This window comes from Garra rufa, chromosome 9 (assembly GCF_049309525.1).
Source record: "Garra rufa chromosome 9, GarRuf1.0, whole genome shotgun sequence".
Lineage (NCBI taxonomy): Eukaryota > Metazoa > Chordata > Actinopteri > Cypriniformes > Cyprinidae > Garra > Garra rufa.
Window position 1 is genome coordinate 50,230,580 of NC_133369.1, and position 17,250 is coordinate 50,247,829.

A 17,250-nucleotide genomic window follows, 5' to 3' on the forward strand; every position below is an offset into this window, starting at 1 on the left:
GGCCCCGTTCGTAACTCGCATTCCGAGGGTACGGAAACAGCGAGTCCCGCCTGAAGACGAAGGCGGGGGCGCCGCTAACCCCCCCGCGGAGTCAGGAAAGGGGCCAACTGGTGATGATGAGGATTGAGGAAGACAATCTGAGATCTTCGTGAAGAGGATAGCCTGATTGATGGATGTGGTAAATAGAGGGATGACCCAGCTTGGTAGAATAGAGGAGTTGGAGGAGAGATTCCATCTTGGTGGAGGTGGGGAGGATGGAGGTGCTGGAGCAACAGCATCTGCGAACTCAGACATGGTAAGCGCTACCCTTTAAAGCTACAGTAATGATATGATTGGAAGATGAGGTGGTAATTAGTGACGCGAACGATTGAGTCTTCCTGCCAGAACTTGCGCTAGCTTCATTTCTACCAGAAAGACTCGGGAGAATTTATACTATACCGATTACGTTTATGTAGAAGCTCAGCAAGCAATCCGGTTCTTTGGCGTAGGCCCCGTTCGTAACTCGCATTCCGAGGGTACGGAAACAGCGAGTCCCGCCTGAAGACGAAGGCGGGGGCGCCGCTAACCCCCAAAGATAGGTGGACTTAAGGATCCACCAGAACGGGGTCCACCCCCAAAGGACGGTTTTAAAATTACCTTACGGTCGTGAATCCTGGGGTTCCTGGCTTAGATGGAGAAAGAAAGAGAAACAAATTAGATTTAGATGAGTGCCATTCATGGTTAACTTAAATGAACCACTAGCTGTTTTTTTTTTTTGTTTTTTTTGAAAATGAACATATGCTCCTGGTATCCTTGATTGCGACGTGAAACAGGGGCATCCTTTGATAGAACGCATGGGCCACGGGCATCTTTTGATAGAACACATGGGCCACAGGCCATCTTTTGATAGAACGCTTGGGCCACAGGCCATCTTTTGATAGAACACATGGGCCACAGGCCATCTTTTGATAGAACGCTTGGCCACAGGCCATCTTTTGATAGAACGCTTGGGCCACAGGCCATCTTTTGATAGAACACATGGGCCACAGGCCATCTTTTGATAGAACACATGGGCCACAGGCCATCTTTTGATAGAACACATGGGCCACAGGCCATCTTTTGATAGAACACATGGGCCACAGGCCATCTTTTGATAGAACGCTTGGGCCACAGGCCATCTTTTGATAGAACGCTTGGGCCACAGGCCATTTTTTGATAGAACACATGGGCCACAGGCCATCTTTTGATAGAACGCATGATTGAATACACAGCCCTCTTTTGGTAGAACGCATGATTGAATACACAGGCCATCTTTTGGTAGAACGCATGAATAAATACACAGGCCGTCTTTGGATAGAACGCATGATTGAATACGCAGGCCGTCTTTTGGTAGAACGCATGAATAAATACACAGGCCGTCTTTGTATAGAACGCATGATTGAATACGCAGGCCGTCTTTTGGTAGAACGCATGAATAAATACACAGGCCATCTTTGGATAGAACGCATGATTGAATACACAGGCCATCTTCTGATAGAACGCATGGGCCACGGGCCGTCTTGATAGCTTTGGTATTTATAATTACGATAGCGCATGAAGGCAGCATAAGCTGCAGCCACTTGAACCTATAGCGTGTACAGCTGTTTGACAGACGTATAACCCGCAGGCCATCTTGCTTTAGTAGCTAGCCATGCAATTCGTGAAAGTGCCAACCGCTTTGGCAAAACACCACCACCAGTAGAAAAAAAATAGGATTTACCTAGATCGAGGCTGGAGAGCTTGCTGGGCTTCGAGGATGGAGGTACGGGAGCGATGGCATCGGTGAGCACCGCGGGTTCGTGTCGGCGCTCGGCCGCTCGGCTCTCTCCGGCTCGGGTTGGCGCGTGTAGCGCGAGCGCGCTGGCGATCAGAGCCTCATGCCGCCGCTTGAGCAGCTCGAGCTCACAGATTCGCCAGACTGGGCTCTAGCCGCTGCTTCTGTCTACCGCCGCCAGCGAGACGACGGTACATTGTTACGACTCCTGCACCGCAAACACATCCGCAGAGGAGGAGAACCGCACAGTTCACGTTAAACTATGCCGACAGTCGTTTTTAATGAAGTAACCATGGTTTCCGTGATAAATCCTGTCAGTTTGAGAGAGTTAACAGCTCCGCTCCTTGCAACTGCGGCTGGAATCCAGTTTCACGGCTGTGTGCTGGAGCAACAGCATCTGCGAACTCAGACATGGTAAGCGCTACCCTTTAAAGCTACAGTAATGATATGATTGGAAGATGAGGTGGTAATTAGTGACGCGAACGATTGAGTCTTCCTGCCAGAACTTGCGCTAGCTTCATTTCTCTGCCAGTACCAGCTACAGTGACCTTCAGCTCTAATAACTACATTTTAATTAGAGGAAAGTATGACCTATGAATAAATATGTTAAGTTAATTGGGTATGAAAGTGTCTAAGATTTGTAGAAATTATACAGCTATAGAAATTCTCATTCTGCAGCTGGCACTTAAAAAAGTATGAATGTCACTGCATTAGATACAAAATATAAAGCCAATGGAAATGTTACAAACACACAATTTTACTGTTATTTTAAGACAAAAAGTATTTGGACACTTTCTGGTTGTCATATGAGAACATGTTAATAGTTAAAAGGGTAGGTTCACCCACAAATGAAAATTATATCATTATTTACTCACCCTCATGTCATTCCAAAACCATAAGACTATTGTTCATCTTACAAATACAAATTACCTAAACCTTTAATCTTTAATGTTATGAACTACATCTGAGGTTTCTATGATATTTACATCCTACTTCGTTTGATAACATGGTCATCTAATACTAAGAGAAGTATGCATTTTATTAGTGGCTTAAATATCCATATAATATTTGGGTCCACCACACAATTCAGCATTTCTGAGTATTCTGACTGAAAATACTTTATAGGTTCTTTAGAGCTGGCCTATTTACGTTGAACTTAGGCAAATCACAATGCTACCTAGCTACCTTGGTTCAGCAAGTCTTGGTTTAGTGGTTAACATTATTTCACTGTCTCAAGAATTTTTCTCCTGGAAGGTTTGTGTAATGGTGACCTTTCCCAGGCCCTTGTGACCTGAAGAGAGCAGTGTGTCTTGTGTGATAGGTCAGTCACATAACTGAGTGGAATTATTTCTTTCTTTATCCTATCCAGTGGTACATCTTATATGTATTTCCTAATAAAAATGTACTTTTTAATAAATCTTGATACAAACAATATTTTTCAATCCAATGACAAGACATTAATTGAATTGACCCAAGAATAAAAAACATCCAGATAAAAGGTGAACTATCTTGGGGTTGGAAACAGTCTTATGTCTTATGGTTTCATCTTTTGCTCCATGAATGTGCACTGTGGACAATTCCAGATAAACAACATCTATAAAAGTACATTTCAATTTCGGCCTAGTTAGTGTATGTGGAAATTTCCATTTCCATTTCATTGCAACTATCTTGGTAGCTCAGGTGAATGTAAGCTAAAATCCATGCCAACAATCCAATTTATAAAACCAGTCTTTTACTTAAAAAAGTGTTTCATGTCACATCAGGGTCTAAGCAGACATACACACGTTTCCTTGTGGCAGCAAGTTAGAGTACTGCCAGATATTTGCCAATCTAAACTGTTTCTGTGTAACATTTTATAAATTAGGCCCTTGGGGTTTAGGCAGTTGAATGTTAGAGAGATCATTTAAAATCAGAATGGGGACAAAGTAACAGCAGAGTTCAATAAAGTGGACCATTTTTCTTTACCATTTTCCAAAAATTAGGAACACCATCTATATGTCTATCAATACATGCACTGAATCAAGAGAGTCTTATGTTTTGTACATGCTTTATTGAATTGATGATTGGTAAGATGTTTAAATTAAGATTACCCTAAAATAAACCTTTGATAACAATAAGACTTGGAGTAAGAAAAGTTTAAATTGTTACACCGTAGTCTAATAAATACTTTAATAAATGTATTGTTCCATATTTTTCTTTGTTTTCTTGTTGTTGTGTTGGGTTTGTATTAGTGGTGGGCCGTTATCGGCGTTAACGTGCTGCGTTAACGTAAAAAAATATCGCCGTTAATCTATTCTCAAATTTGGGTTGGGAGCTGGGTCTAAACTACGCAAGCTATGATGACTTTCACCTTAATAGTTTAACGCGGATGTATACCGAAGACTGTAGAATATGGTCGCGCGTTTAAGTCTCCTCCGCCAAAACACAGACAGGATCGCGTCGTCCTCCATTCATAAAAACCGAATCTACTATAGCGAAATGCCACGTAAATTCGTCGTTTTTTGGATTCATAAATCAAATGTTGGTCAGTCACTTAATTCAAATCGCGATATGGACTAGTGTATGTGAAAACTGAAATGCAAAAAGACCGTTTTAATATGAATCCGATATGTTCCGTTTGCCTAGCTGTATGATGGAGACGAGCTTTTACTACACGCATACTGAAACACACGTGACGCTCCCGGTAATTTTTGGCATTTTCATCTCACATGAACAGATAAACTCAATCTCCCAAACTGCTGTGAGTGTCACTTTTACCGTTTCATTTGAGAAAACTAGCATCATATCATACTGTATGACACAGAAACTTCACGGCAACCTGTCAAAATAAAAGTACGGTGTAACATGTAATGGGTTGGGTAGGTGTTGACGTTAAAAAAAACACAATCTAATAGGTAGAAAAAATTATTTCATTGTTAGTTAGTTAGTAAACACAAGTACATCTAATTGAGCATAATTTATTTTCATCAACAAATTATCATAGAACAGCTTTATGAGCTTTATGATCCATTCTCAAAGACTTTAAGTCATTATTTGGGTAGCACACATATTCTGAATGCCTTCATCAGAATTCAAATTAGCCATTTTAATCTAGATTAATCTAGATTAATTCCAAGATTTAATCTAGATTAATCTAGATTAAAAAAATTAATCTATGCCCACCCCTAGTTTGTATACAGCACACAAGGTGTATGTGCATGCGTTTTTAGTGCATCTCTGTGGCAGAATTACAGCATCACATACTAGTATGGCGTGTTTACTACATCGTTTTGAGTTGGTTTCAGTGGTTTTGTGTATATGCAGATATTTCTTAAGACAACGCCGTGTTGAGAACAAGGGGAAAAAAAAGAAAGAAAGAAAGAGAAAGCTCTGGCTTTGTGTGGATGAGCCCTAAAACTGCAACTCACAGATATCAAACATGCTATATATGTGAGCAATTCTAAAACATTAATTTAAAAGAGTTTGAATTAATACAGAAGCAAAAAATTCTAAAAGGAAAATCATGAGATGGAAAAAACTATACATGTTCATATATTTCTCAAATGATTATATGTAAAACGTATTGGATTAAAAGAGTCCAAACAAATTAACTGAACTCTTTTTTTCTTATTTTGTAAATGTGTCCCAACTGCCAGTGTTGGGATGGTTACTTTGGAAATGTAATAGGTTACAGATTACAAGTTACACAATTTTAAATATAATGTAAGTATTTCAATTACTTTATTACAGTTTTTCTCAATTGCTTAAACACATTTCTTGAAATTATGCCTCTTATTTGCGAAACTCTAAACACAAATCCACAACTCCTAACTCAATTCCCCAAACTTCTTATATTGAGGTCAAAATGAAGCTCTCCACTCAAAACAACACAATCTTGCTGAAAAACCAAACTTTGCTCTCAGACATGACACACAAATCCTCAAAAACACACACACTACAACACAGTTTTACACACTGATGAGATAAATTCAAAACAATACAACCAAAACAATCCAAATAAAAAACTTTTCACATGATGAAAACAACAAATCTATGCCTTTGCAAGTGTTTTATTCCTTAATTTAATGTACTGTAGAGTACAGTACAAAACAGCAAACAACAACAAAATATAATTTTTCTGCCCAGAATCCTGTCTTTGGTCTGGGACAGGCCAAAGAACCTCTTCAGCATCACAGGCTAAATTAGCCCTGGCCAGGCAGCAGGGGTAAAATCCTCTTGCATGCCTGATCCAACCCTGGCACTCATCAACTAAAATATATGAGACTGCTTGTTTTCTCGCCCTTGCCCTTCCTCTGTCTCTTCCACGTTGTCGTTGTCATCCACCTTCTTCTCCTCCTCTTCCTCTTTCACCTCCTACTCTTCCTCTTCAAAATTATACATTACTGTATGTGAGATACTGATTGAAAAAGACTGGATAGGATTCACAGTTACACTTGTACTGTACTAGTGGTCTGAGAAAAAAAATAAAAATGCATTACAGTGTCATTGTGAAACAGCAAAGAAAAAGAAATATGGGCACAAAGGTAAAAATAAATATTAGAAAGTCTACTGTCAGATTTTGTAACTCCTGCGTTGTCCTCTGTCTATATACAGTATGCTTTCCAATTGAAGGTTCAAGAGATGTACCTTTGAGCTATTTCAGAGAACTGCTTTATCATTGGTTGATATACATTATCTTCATTAGTGAAAGTCAAGATTCACTTGAATAATTCATGGCAAATTTACAAAAAGTCTAATAGAAATGTGTAGAATATATGATTGACAGTTTATAACAACTAGATCAAAAATTTTGCATTTAGGTAATGACTTATACGATGAGCTAATGACTTGATGTTTTGAGGGGTCAAACTATTGCACAGAGAACTATATCATACATTTTGAGCAACATGACAATAGCAACTGATAATGTGGGAAACCGCAGACAAATGTATCTAATCAGTTGTATGAATGTACCAAAGCAATCACAACTTGATCAGAAGAATGAGAAGCTTTTTATGATGTGCACAAGAGACTAGATGATGTGGATGTTGAACAAGTAGTTTTGACAATTTCATTTCTGATCTGAGAAATGCACCAAAGTGACTGAGAAAAACTGTAAGCTGACTTTGGCTTCTTTTAGGTTCTGATTTGTGTGTGCTAAATTTTGACTCCTAGTGTTTCCACTTGGATAATTGTGTGCTAATTGAGCTCAAACTTCACAGATTGAGTGAACAATGTTGAATGCTTGTGCTTTCTAAATGACCACATGGTGTAAGCACTGAGAAATGTAGGGGTTTGTGTGTAGAGTTTTGCAGTAACAGTTCACCAAATATAACTCATGTGTCAAAGCAGGGAATAGTGTTTATTGTTTAGGGAAATGGGTGTGCTTTTTCAAAAATGGCGTTATAGTTTTGAAATTTTAGTTCAAAAGACTGGTTATAGTGTTTTAGCAATTGAGAAAAACTGTAAAGCAATGTAACTGCTTACATTTGAATAATTCTAAAAATTCCCTCAGATGCAACATTTTTTTTTTAATAGGTCAGATTCAGCAATTTTGCCGTAGCCAGGGGGTGAACAAAAGGGAGAAAAGGATACAAAATTATAAAGACACAGAAAAATAAAAATAAATAAAGCAAATAAATACATACAAAATGATTATCTAATTATATAAAAACATGGAAATGTTTACAGACATTATTACACTTAACAGCTTTCTTGTTCATCAGTTTGTAAATAGATTTTAGGAATTGCTTTACTTCTGATTTCAGAAACAATGGTTTATAATTGCCAAATTTGCATTTATGTATACTAAAATTTGCCAACAAAAGTAACAGATTAATCAAATAATATTCCTTATGGAATGAAATGTCGTAAGTGAAAAAACCAAACAAAATATTTTCAAAACAAAGTTATTGCTGGGCATGATATGTTCTCTAACAAATGAGAAGAAATCTGACAAAAAATTGGTTGAGTAAGGACAACTCCAAAATAAATGAAATAAATGTTTCTGTGTGTACACCACAAAATGTACAAAGTGTATCAATATCCCAGTTAAATCTGTTTACAAGGAAATAGTTAGTGGGGTAATATTTATAAATTAGTTTGAAAGAAATTTATTTTACTTTATTTGTGATTAAATATTTGAGGTATGTCATGTATCTGGTCTGTCTTCTCATCATGAACTCTTGCACTACACATTCTGCACTGCAATCCCCATAAGCCACTGCACCAATCACTGCACACAGCTGTTCCTCGTTTTCCACTGAACTGATTGCTGCACACACCTGTTTCACATTTTCCCACATGCATTTAAGCCAAAGACACACACAGCCACCTTGCGAAGTCTTATCATTCCCTATGGTTGTTATTCTAAACGTTTTCCATGTTTCCATGTTCCCTGGCCTTGTTGTTTCCTTAGTTTATTCCTGGTTTGTTTTGTTTGTCTTATTTGTTTTCTTTGTCACTTTGGACTGCCCTTCTGGATTTCGACCCCCCCGCCTGTGTTACGGATTACTCTCTGGATTGTCTTTGAGGTTACTGTTTGCCGATATTTTGACCCTGTCTGTTTGACCACGTCTGTTAAATAAATGCTGCGAATGGATCTGAACGTCTCTGACTCCTCCTTGTGACAGAAGACTTCGCCAAACCAGGATCCAGCGGCTTTGTTTCACCCCCAGCATCATCATGGACCCAGTCGACCAACTTCTGCTTCTCCGACAAGGAGATCGCCCCATCGAGGAATATGTTCTCCGTTTCTGTGAGTTGTTGAATAACACACCATTTTTTGATGAAGTTTACTTCAAGGACTTGTTTCGGATGGGACTGAATGAACCTGCTAAATCTATGCTGCCTGGAGGGGAATTCAGATGCCCACTAAGGGACGTTATTCAGTATGCGTTGTTGCTATGTGGCTCTCCTTTAACTGTGGGTGTTTTGGAGGAGTCACAGCGCAAGATGACCGCCCTTCCAGAGTCTCCGCTGGTCCCGCCCGGCCTTCCGGAGTCTCCGCTGGTTCCGCCCGGCCTTCCGGAGTCTCCGCTGGTTCCGCCCGGCCTTCCAGAGTCTCCGCTGGTTCCGCCCGGCCTTCCAGAGTCTCCGCTGGTTCCGCCCGGCCTTCCGGAGTCTCCGCTGGTTCCGCCCGGCCTTCCGGAGTCTCCGCTGGTCCTGCCCGGCCTTCCGGAGTCTCCGCTGGTTCCGCCCGGCCTTCCGGAGTCTCCGCTGGTTCCGCCCGGCCTTCCGGAGTCTCCGCTGGTTCCGCCCGGCCTTCCAGAGTCTCCGCTGGTTCCGCCCGGCCTTCCAGAGTCTCCGCTGGTTCCGCCCGGCCTTCCAGAGTCTCCGCTGGTTCCGCCCGGCCTTCCAGAGTCTCCGCTGGTTCCGCCCGGCCTTCCAGAGTCTCCGCTGGTCCTGCCCGGCCTTCCTGAACCTCCGCTGGTTCCGCCCAGCCTTCCTGATCCTCCGCTGGTCCTGTCCAGCCTTCCTGAACCTCCGCTGGTTCCGCCCAGCCTTCCTGATCCTCCGCTGGTCCTGTCCAGCCTTCCTGAACCTCCGCTGGTTCCGCCCAGCCTTCCTGATCCTCCACTGGTCCTGTCCAGTTGTCCTGAGATTCCTGTCTGCCCGGTTCTGGTCAAGGAGGCCATGCATGGACTGTGTGTCCCACCCACCCTCCCTGCTGCTCCAGTTCTGCCACCTCTGTCTCCTGACAGTCCCTCTGCTCACCCACATCCCACCTTCGGTGCAGAGGACTTGCCGTGGGACTGCCAGTCTCCATCGGTGTCCAGACTGAAGGACCCCTCACCATCACCTCCAGTCTCAGAGTCCTGGACTCCACCTCGGCCCTCCGACCCTGCGGCTCCACCCCGGCTCTGTGCTCCCTAGTCTCCGTTGTCGGTCGTCGGCCCACCAGCTCCTCCGGGCTCCATCGTCTCTCCGGCTCCGCCCCGGTCAGTCGTCGCCCCACCTTCACCTCTGGACTCTACTCCTCCGGCTGCGCCTCGTCACTCCGTCCTGCCGGCTCTGTGGACCTCCTCCCTCCCGTGGGCACAGCCTCGATCCTCTGTCACTCCGGCTCCGCTGCGTACCTCCGGACCTCCATCTCCGCCGGGGTCGCCAGAGCCTTGGGTTCCGCCGTGGCCCTCCGGATCCTCTGTGTCGCCCAGGACCATCGACTCTCCGGTTCCGCCTCGGGCTCCACCGGCTCCACCTCCGTCGGTCGGCCCCATGCAGGAGCCAACCCTTCCTCCATCATGGCTTCTCCCTCCGTCGGCTCCGCATCAGTTCGTGGTTCCAGTACCCCTACATGGACCTGGTCCTCCATCCCTCCCCCTGTTCCGCCTCCGCTCCACCACCCTCCAGGTTGTATTATGTGGTTAGAGCGTCTGGAAGCCGCTCCTTGGGGAGGGGCTCTGTCATGTATCTGGTCTGTCTTCTCATCATGAACTCTTGCACTACACATTCTGGACTGCAATCCCCATAAGCCACTGCACCAATCACTGCACACAGCTGTTCCTCGTTTTCCACTGAACTGATTGCTGCACACACCTGTTTCACATTTTCCCACATGCATTTAAGCCAAAGACACACACAGCCACCTTGCGAAGTCTTATCATTCCCTATGGTTGTTATTCTAAACGTTTTCCATGTTTCCATGTTCCCTGGCCTTGTTGTTTCCTTAGTTTATTCCTGGTTTGTTTTGTTTGTCTTATTTGTTTTCTTTGTCACTTTGGACTGCCCTTCTGGATTTCGACCCCCCGCCTGTGTTACGGATTACTCTCTGGATTGTCTTTGAGGTTACTGTTTGCCGATATTTTGACCCTGTCTGTTTGACCACGTCTGTTAAATAAATGCTGCGAATGGATCTGAACGTCTCTGACTCCTCCTTGTGACAAGGTAGTTCTCAGATTTTATGCCATATCAAACCATCAACACAGCTATTCCAGAAAGTTACAATAGGAGGTCTAGAGACAACATCCCTTTGAAAATGGGCCCGAACCTGTCAATTATTGTGTTTAACAGAGGAAGAAGAGAAACAAACTCGACCAACAGCAGTGTTAACAGGATCTAAGGATTTCAGAGAAGCTTGTGGACCTGCTCTGCAGCGTCTTTTTAAAAATTTAAATTCAGCACATGACAAATAATAATTTTTCATTTTTCATCGACCTCTAGACTTTTCATTAATCTAGAGGTCATGCTGTGACGTATAGATCTCCTGTTGGTCACACGGCGTCACGTGATCGGGTCAGAGTTTACCAAGCTTGAACTTGGAATCATGAGGTGCGTTCCGATCGACAGGGTCCCTACGCAGTGTTCACTGCTCCCTACTCCCTTAGCACGGTATATCTGTTGAAGTGGACTTCGCTGACAATAATCGCTCATTTGGAATGCCCTGGAACGTCATCAAAGCAAATCAACGGCAGGTCACGCAGATTATGATTTAACATAAATAAATATTGTAATTTATTTTACTTTCAAATTTAAATACATATAAAATACATATAAACGTATGTATCTAAAAAAAAATATAGTCCAAATGTATGTTTAGACCGTTAACACATTAACAGATTTTTGTGGTCTTATCTCACGCACTTTTTTTCCCCCACACACAGCCTATATTTAACTATCCTGTGGTAAAAAAAAACTAAAATAAAATTATTTTATTTAACAATTCTTGAACGTAAATCAGCCTAAATAAGCAGCACCATGCGCATGCATTATGTGCAGATCAAAGCATGCGTACGCGTCGTGATACTCTTTATAATGGTACTAGAGTGACGTGCAGCAGAAGAATTGTTCAACTGTTAAACATGGAATATTTTGTCGATGTTCTTGGTACCTTTTTGGACCTTGAACGTGGTAGGACCCTTGCTGACTCTAATGGGTCAGAGAGCTCTCTGATTTTATCAAAATATCTTAATTTATGTTCCAAAAACGAACAAAGGCCTTACGGGTTTGGAACAACATGAGGGAAGAGTAATTAATGACAGAATTTTCATTTCTGGGAGCCCTTAAACAGGTTTAACCAGTAGTACTAAGCACTGATTACTCTCAGACTTTCCAAAACCTTAATCACTTAAATTACGATTATAATAATTAATGTTTTAAAGCACAGAACTAGTGCATTTTTTAATGCACTGTAACACATTTTTTTTTGTATCACTCGCCATGGTGGCAACTCTCAGACAGGTTATAGCCTAAAGCTTTCATTGACATGACAAAATGGATTGAGATAATTGGCAGATGTGGTGCACTGCAAGTTCAAACAAGATAACCAGTCAAAAACATCAGAATAATACTGTTTTACTAATTGGCCTTTAAATTAAAGGAGGCATCGTGCACTTAAAAAATAGACAAAGCAACAAAATAATATTAAAGCTGCAAGCAGCGATGAACGGGCCCTCGCACACGGGCTCACCGCCGACCGGTGGCTTTAGGAACACAGCAAATGGTGGGTAGTATTCTTTTAATACAGTAAAAATAGGAGAAATATGTCAAAGTCACTTAAATGTGCCAAATTTCCTGCTGCCAGCTGGTGGCGCTATGCCTATAACTGATTATTGGCATGTAGATGTGTTCAGGCCACCACTTTCATCAAACATATGAAGTTTGGTGCAGATTGACCTTGGTATGTTTTTAGTTAGTGAAAGTATGATATATCCTGCTGCCAACAGGTGGCACTATGATAATATCTGAATATTGGCCTTTAGGTGTCTTCAGGCCAGGACTCTTACCAAGCCTGTGAAGTTTGAGGCAGATTGGACATTTTATGGCTGAGTTATAACAACTTCTATGTCCATGGCGAAACATCAAATTTTGTCACGCCGCCACAGACACGCCCTTTAACGAAAACTCAAGATCTTCGCAATTTAACATCTCTAAGGCCTCTAGATCAGACTGACCAAATATAATGTTGATATCATTAAATCTCTAGGAGGAGTTTGATACAAGTCATTTCCTGTTGCCAACAGGTGACGCTGTGATTATATTAAAATATTGGCCTTCAGATGTGTTCAGGCCAGGATTCTTATCGAATATGTGAAGTTTGAGGCAAATCGGACATTTTATGTTTTTTTTTTTATTTTTTTTTTATGGTTTATAGTTATAACAAGTTTTATATCCATGGCGAGACCTCGAAATTTGTCAGGCCACCACGGACACGCCCTTTACCGAAAACTCAAGATCTTCACAATTTAACATCGCTAAGGCCTTTATATTAGACTGACCGATTTTGGTGTTGATCTGAATAAATCTCTAGGAGGAGTTGGTTGTAGAGTACAGCATGACACTTCCTGTTGCCTGCAGGTGGCGCTATGACTATAACTGAATATGGGCATGTAGATGTCATCAGGTCAGGAGTGTTATCACACATGTGAAGTTTGGGGCAGATCGGGCATTTTATGCCTGAGTTATAGCAACTTCCTTTTTCATGGCGAAGCATCGAAATTTGCCAGGCCGCCACGGACACGCCCTCCCATGAAAACTCTAGATCTTCGCAATTTAACGTCACAAAGGGCTTTAGATTAGACTCACCAAATTTGCCGTTGATCCGAATAAATCTCTAGGAGGAGTTCGTTCAAGTATGACGCCTGAAAATGGCAAAAATTACACAAATTTTGCTAAGAAAATTAAAAATAACCGACTTCCTGTTGGGTGTCAAATTTTGCTCCAAGAGGCTTTTTTGTAGGTATTGGTGAGCTACATGTGTGTACCGATTTTCGTGCATGTACGTGAATCACAACTGAAAGCGCACACCGCGGAACGTGTAAAGGTGGCGCTATCGAGCCATTTTGCCACACCCACTTCTGCAACCCATATCAGACGTAAATTTTCGCCAGGTCTGATGTGTGTGCGAAGTTTCATGAGTTTTCGGGTATGTCTACGCCCTCAAAAATGCGATTCATTTTGGAGAAGAATAATAATAATAATTAAAGCTGCAAGCAGCGATGAACGGGCCCTCGCAAACGGGCTCACCACCGACCGGTGGCTTTAGGAACACAGCAAACGGTGGGCAGTATGCTTTTAATACAGTAAATGTAGGAAAAATAGATCAAAGTCACTTAAATGTGCCAAACTTCCTGCTGCCAGCTGGTGGCGCTATGCCTATAACTGATTATTGGCATGTAGATGTGTTCAGGCCAGCACTTTGATCAAACATATGAAGTTTGGTGCAGATTGACCTTGGTATGTGTGAGTTAGTGCAAGATATGATATATCCTGCTGCCAATAGGTGGCGCTATAATAATATCTGTATATTGGCCTTTAGATGTCTTCAGGCCAGGACTTTTACCAAACATGTGAAGTTTGAGGCAGATCGGACATTTTATGGCTGAGTTATAACAACTTTTATGTCCATGGCGAAACATCAAACTTTGTCAGGCCGCCATGGACACGCCCTTTAACGAAAACTCAAGATCTTCACAATTGAACATCTCTAAGGCCTCGAGATCAGACTGACCAAATATAATGTTGATATCATTAAATCTCTAGGAGGAGTTTGGTACAAGTCATTTCCTATTGCCAACAGGTGGCGCTGTGATTATAATAGAATATAGGCCTTCAGATTGGTTCAGGCCAGGACTCTTATCGAACATGTGAAGTTTGAGGCAAATCGGACATTTTATGGCTGAGTTATAACAAGTTTTATATCCATGGCGATACCACGAAATTTGCCAGGTCGCCACGGACACACCCTTCAACGAAAACTCAAGATCTTCGCAATTTAACATCATTAAGGCCTTTATATTAGACTGACCGATTTTGGTGTTGATCTGATTAAATCTTTTGGAGGAGTTTGTTGCAGAGTACAGCATGACACTTCCTGGTGCCAGCAGGTGGCGCTATGAGTAAAACTGAATATGGACATGTAGATGTCATCAGGTCAGGAGTGTTATCACACATGTGAAGTTTGGGGCAGATCGGGCATTTTATGCCTGAGTTATAGCAACTTCCTTTTTCATGGCGAAGCATCGAAATTTGCCAGGCCGCCACGGACACGCCCTCCGATGAAAACTCTAGATCTTCGCAATTTAACGTCACAAAGGGCTTTAGATTAGACTCACCAAATTTGCCGTTGATCCGAATAAATCTCTAGGAGGAGTTCGTTCAAGTATGACGCCTGAAAATGGCAAAAATTACACAAATTTTGCTAAGAAAATTAAAAATAACCGACTTCCTGTTGGGTGTCAAATTTTGCTCCAAGAGGCTTTTTTGTAGGTATTGGTGAGCTAGATGTGTGTACCGATTTTCGTGCATGTACGTGAATCACAACTGAAAGCGCACACCGCGGAACGTGTAAAGGTGGCGCTATCGAGCCATTTTGCCACACCCACTTCTGCAACCCATATCAGACGTAAATTTTCGCCAGGTCTGATGTGTGTGCGAAGTTTCATGAGTTTTCGGGTATGTCTAAGCCCTCAAAAATGCGATTCATTTTGGAGAAGAATAATAATAATAATTAAAGCTGCAAGCAGCGATGAACGGGCCCTCGCACACGGGCTCACCGCCGACCGGTGGCTTTAGGAACACAGCAAATGGTGGGTAGTATGCTTTTAATACAGTAAAAATAGGAGAAATATGTCAAAGTCACTTAAATGTGCCAAATTTCCTGCTGCCAGCTGGTGGCGCTATGCCTATAACTGATTATTGGCATGTAGATGTGTTCAGGCCACCACTTTCATCAAACATATGAAGTTTGGTGCAGATTGACCTTGGTATGTTGGAGTTAGTGAAAGACATGATATATCTTGCTGCCAACAGGTGGCGCTATGATAATATCTGAATATTGGCCTTTAGGTGTCTTCAGGCCAGGACTCTTACCAAACCTGTGAAGTTTGAGGCAGATCGGACATTTTATGGCTGAGTTATAACAACTTCTATGTCCATGGCGAAACATCAAACTTTGTCACGCCGCCACAGACACGCCCTTTAACGAAAACTCAAGATCTTCGCAATTTAACATCTCTAAGGCCTCTAGATCAGACTGACCAAATATAATGTTGATATCATTAAATCTCTAGGAGGAGTTTGATACAAGTCATTTCCTGTTGCCAACAGGTGGCGCTGTGATTATAATAGAATATTGGCCTTCAAATGTGTTCAGGCCAGGACTCTTATCTAATATGTGAAGTTTGAGGCAAATCGGACATTTTATGGCTGAGTTATAACAAGTTTTATATCCATGGCGAGACCTCGAAATTTGTCAGGCCGCCACGGACACGCCCTTTACCGAAAACTCAAGATCTTCACAATTTAACATCGCTACGGCCTTTATATTAGACTGACCGATTTTGGTGTTGATCTGAATAAATCTCTAGGAGGAGTTGGTTGTAGAGTACAGCATGACACTTCCTGTTGCCTGCAGGTGGCGCTATGACTATAACTGAATATGGGCATGTAGATGTCTTCAGGTCAGGAGTGTTATCACACATGTGAAGTTTGGGACAGATAGTACATTGTATGCCTGAGTTATAGCAACTTCCTTTTTCATGGCGAAACATCGAAATTTGCGAGGCCGCCACGGACACGCCCTCCGATGAAAACTCTAGATCTTCACAATTTAACGTCACAAAGGGCTTTAGACTAGACTCTGCAAATTTGGTGTTGATCCGAATAAATCTGTAGGAGGAGTTCGTTCAAGTACGACACCTGAAAAAGGCAAAAATGACACAAATTTTGTTGAGAATATTAATATTAACCGACTTCCTGTTGGGTTCCGGATTTTGCTCCAAGAGGCTTTTTTGTAGGTATTGGTGTGTTACATGTGTGTACCGATTTCCGTGCATGTACGTGAATCACAGCTGAAAGCGCACACCGCGGAACGTGTAAAGGTGGCGCTGTCGAGCCATTTTGCCACACCCACTTCTGAAACCCATATCAGACGTAAATTTTCGCCAGGTCTGATGTGTGTGCGAAGTTTCATGAGTTTTCGGGTATGTCTAAGCCCTCAAAAATGCGATTCATTTTGGAGAATAATAATAATAATAATAATAATAATAATAATAATAATAAACGAAGCAGATCCAATAGGGTCCTCACACCATCGGTGCTCGGGCCCTAATTAAAGCTGCAAGCAGCGATGGTAGGGCCCTCGCACTCGGGCTCACCGCCGATCGGTGGCGAATGGTGGGCACTATGCTATTAACACAGTAAATGTAGGAGGAATATGTCAAAGTCATTGATATGTGCCAATCTTCCTGCTGCCAGCTGGTGGCGCTATGTGTATAACTGAATATTGGCATGCGGATGTGTTCAGGCCAGCGATTGTATCAAACATATGAAGTTTGGTGCAGCTTGAACATGGCATGCTTGAGTGTAATACATGACATATCCTGCTGCCAACAGGTGGCGCAATTACGGAATATTGGGTTTTAGATGTCTTCAGGCCAGGACTATTGCCAAACATGTCAAGTTTGGTGCAAATTGTACATTGCATGTTTAAGTTAGTGTAAAACAAGTAATTTGCTGTTGCCAGCTGGTGGCGCTATGAC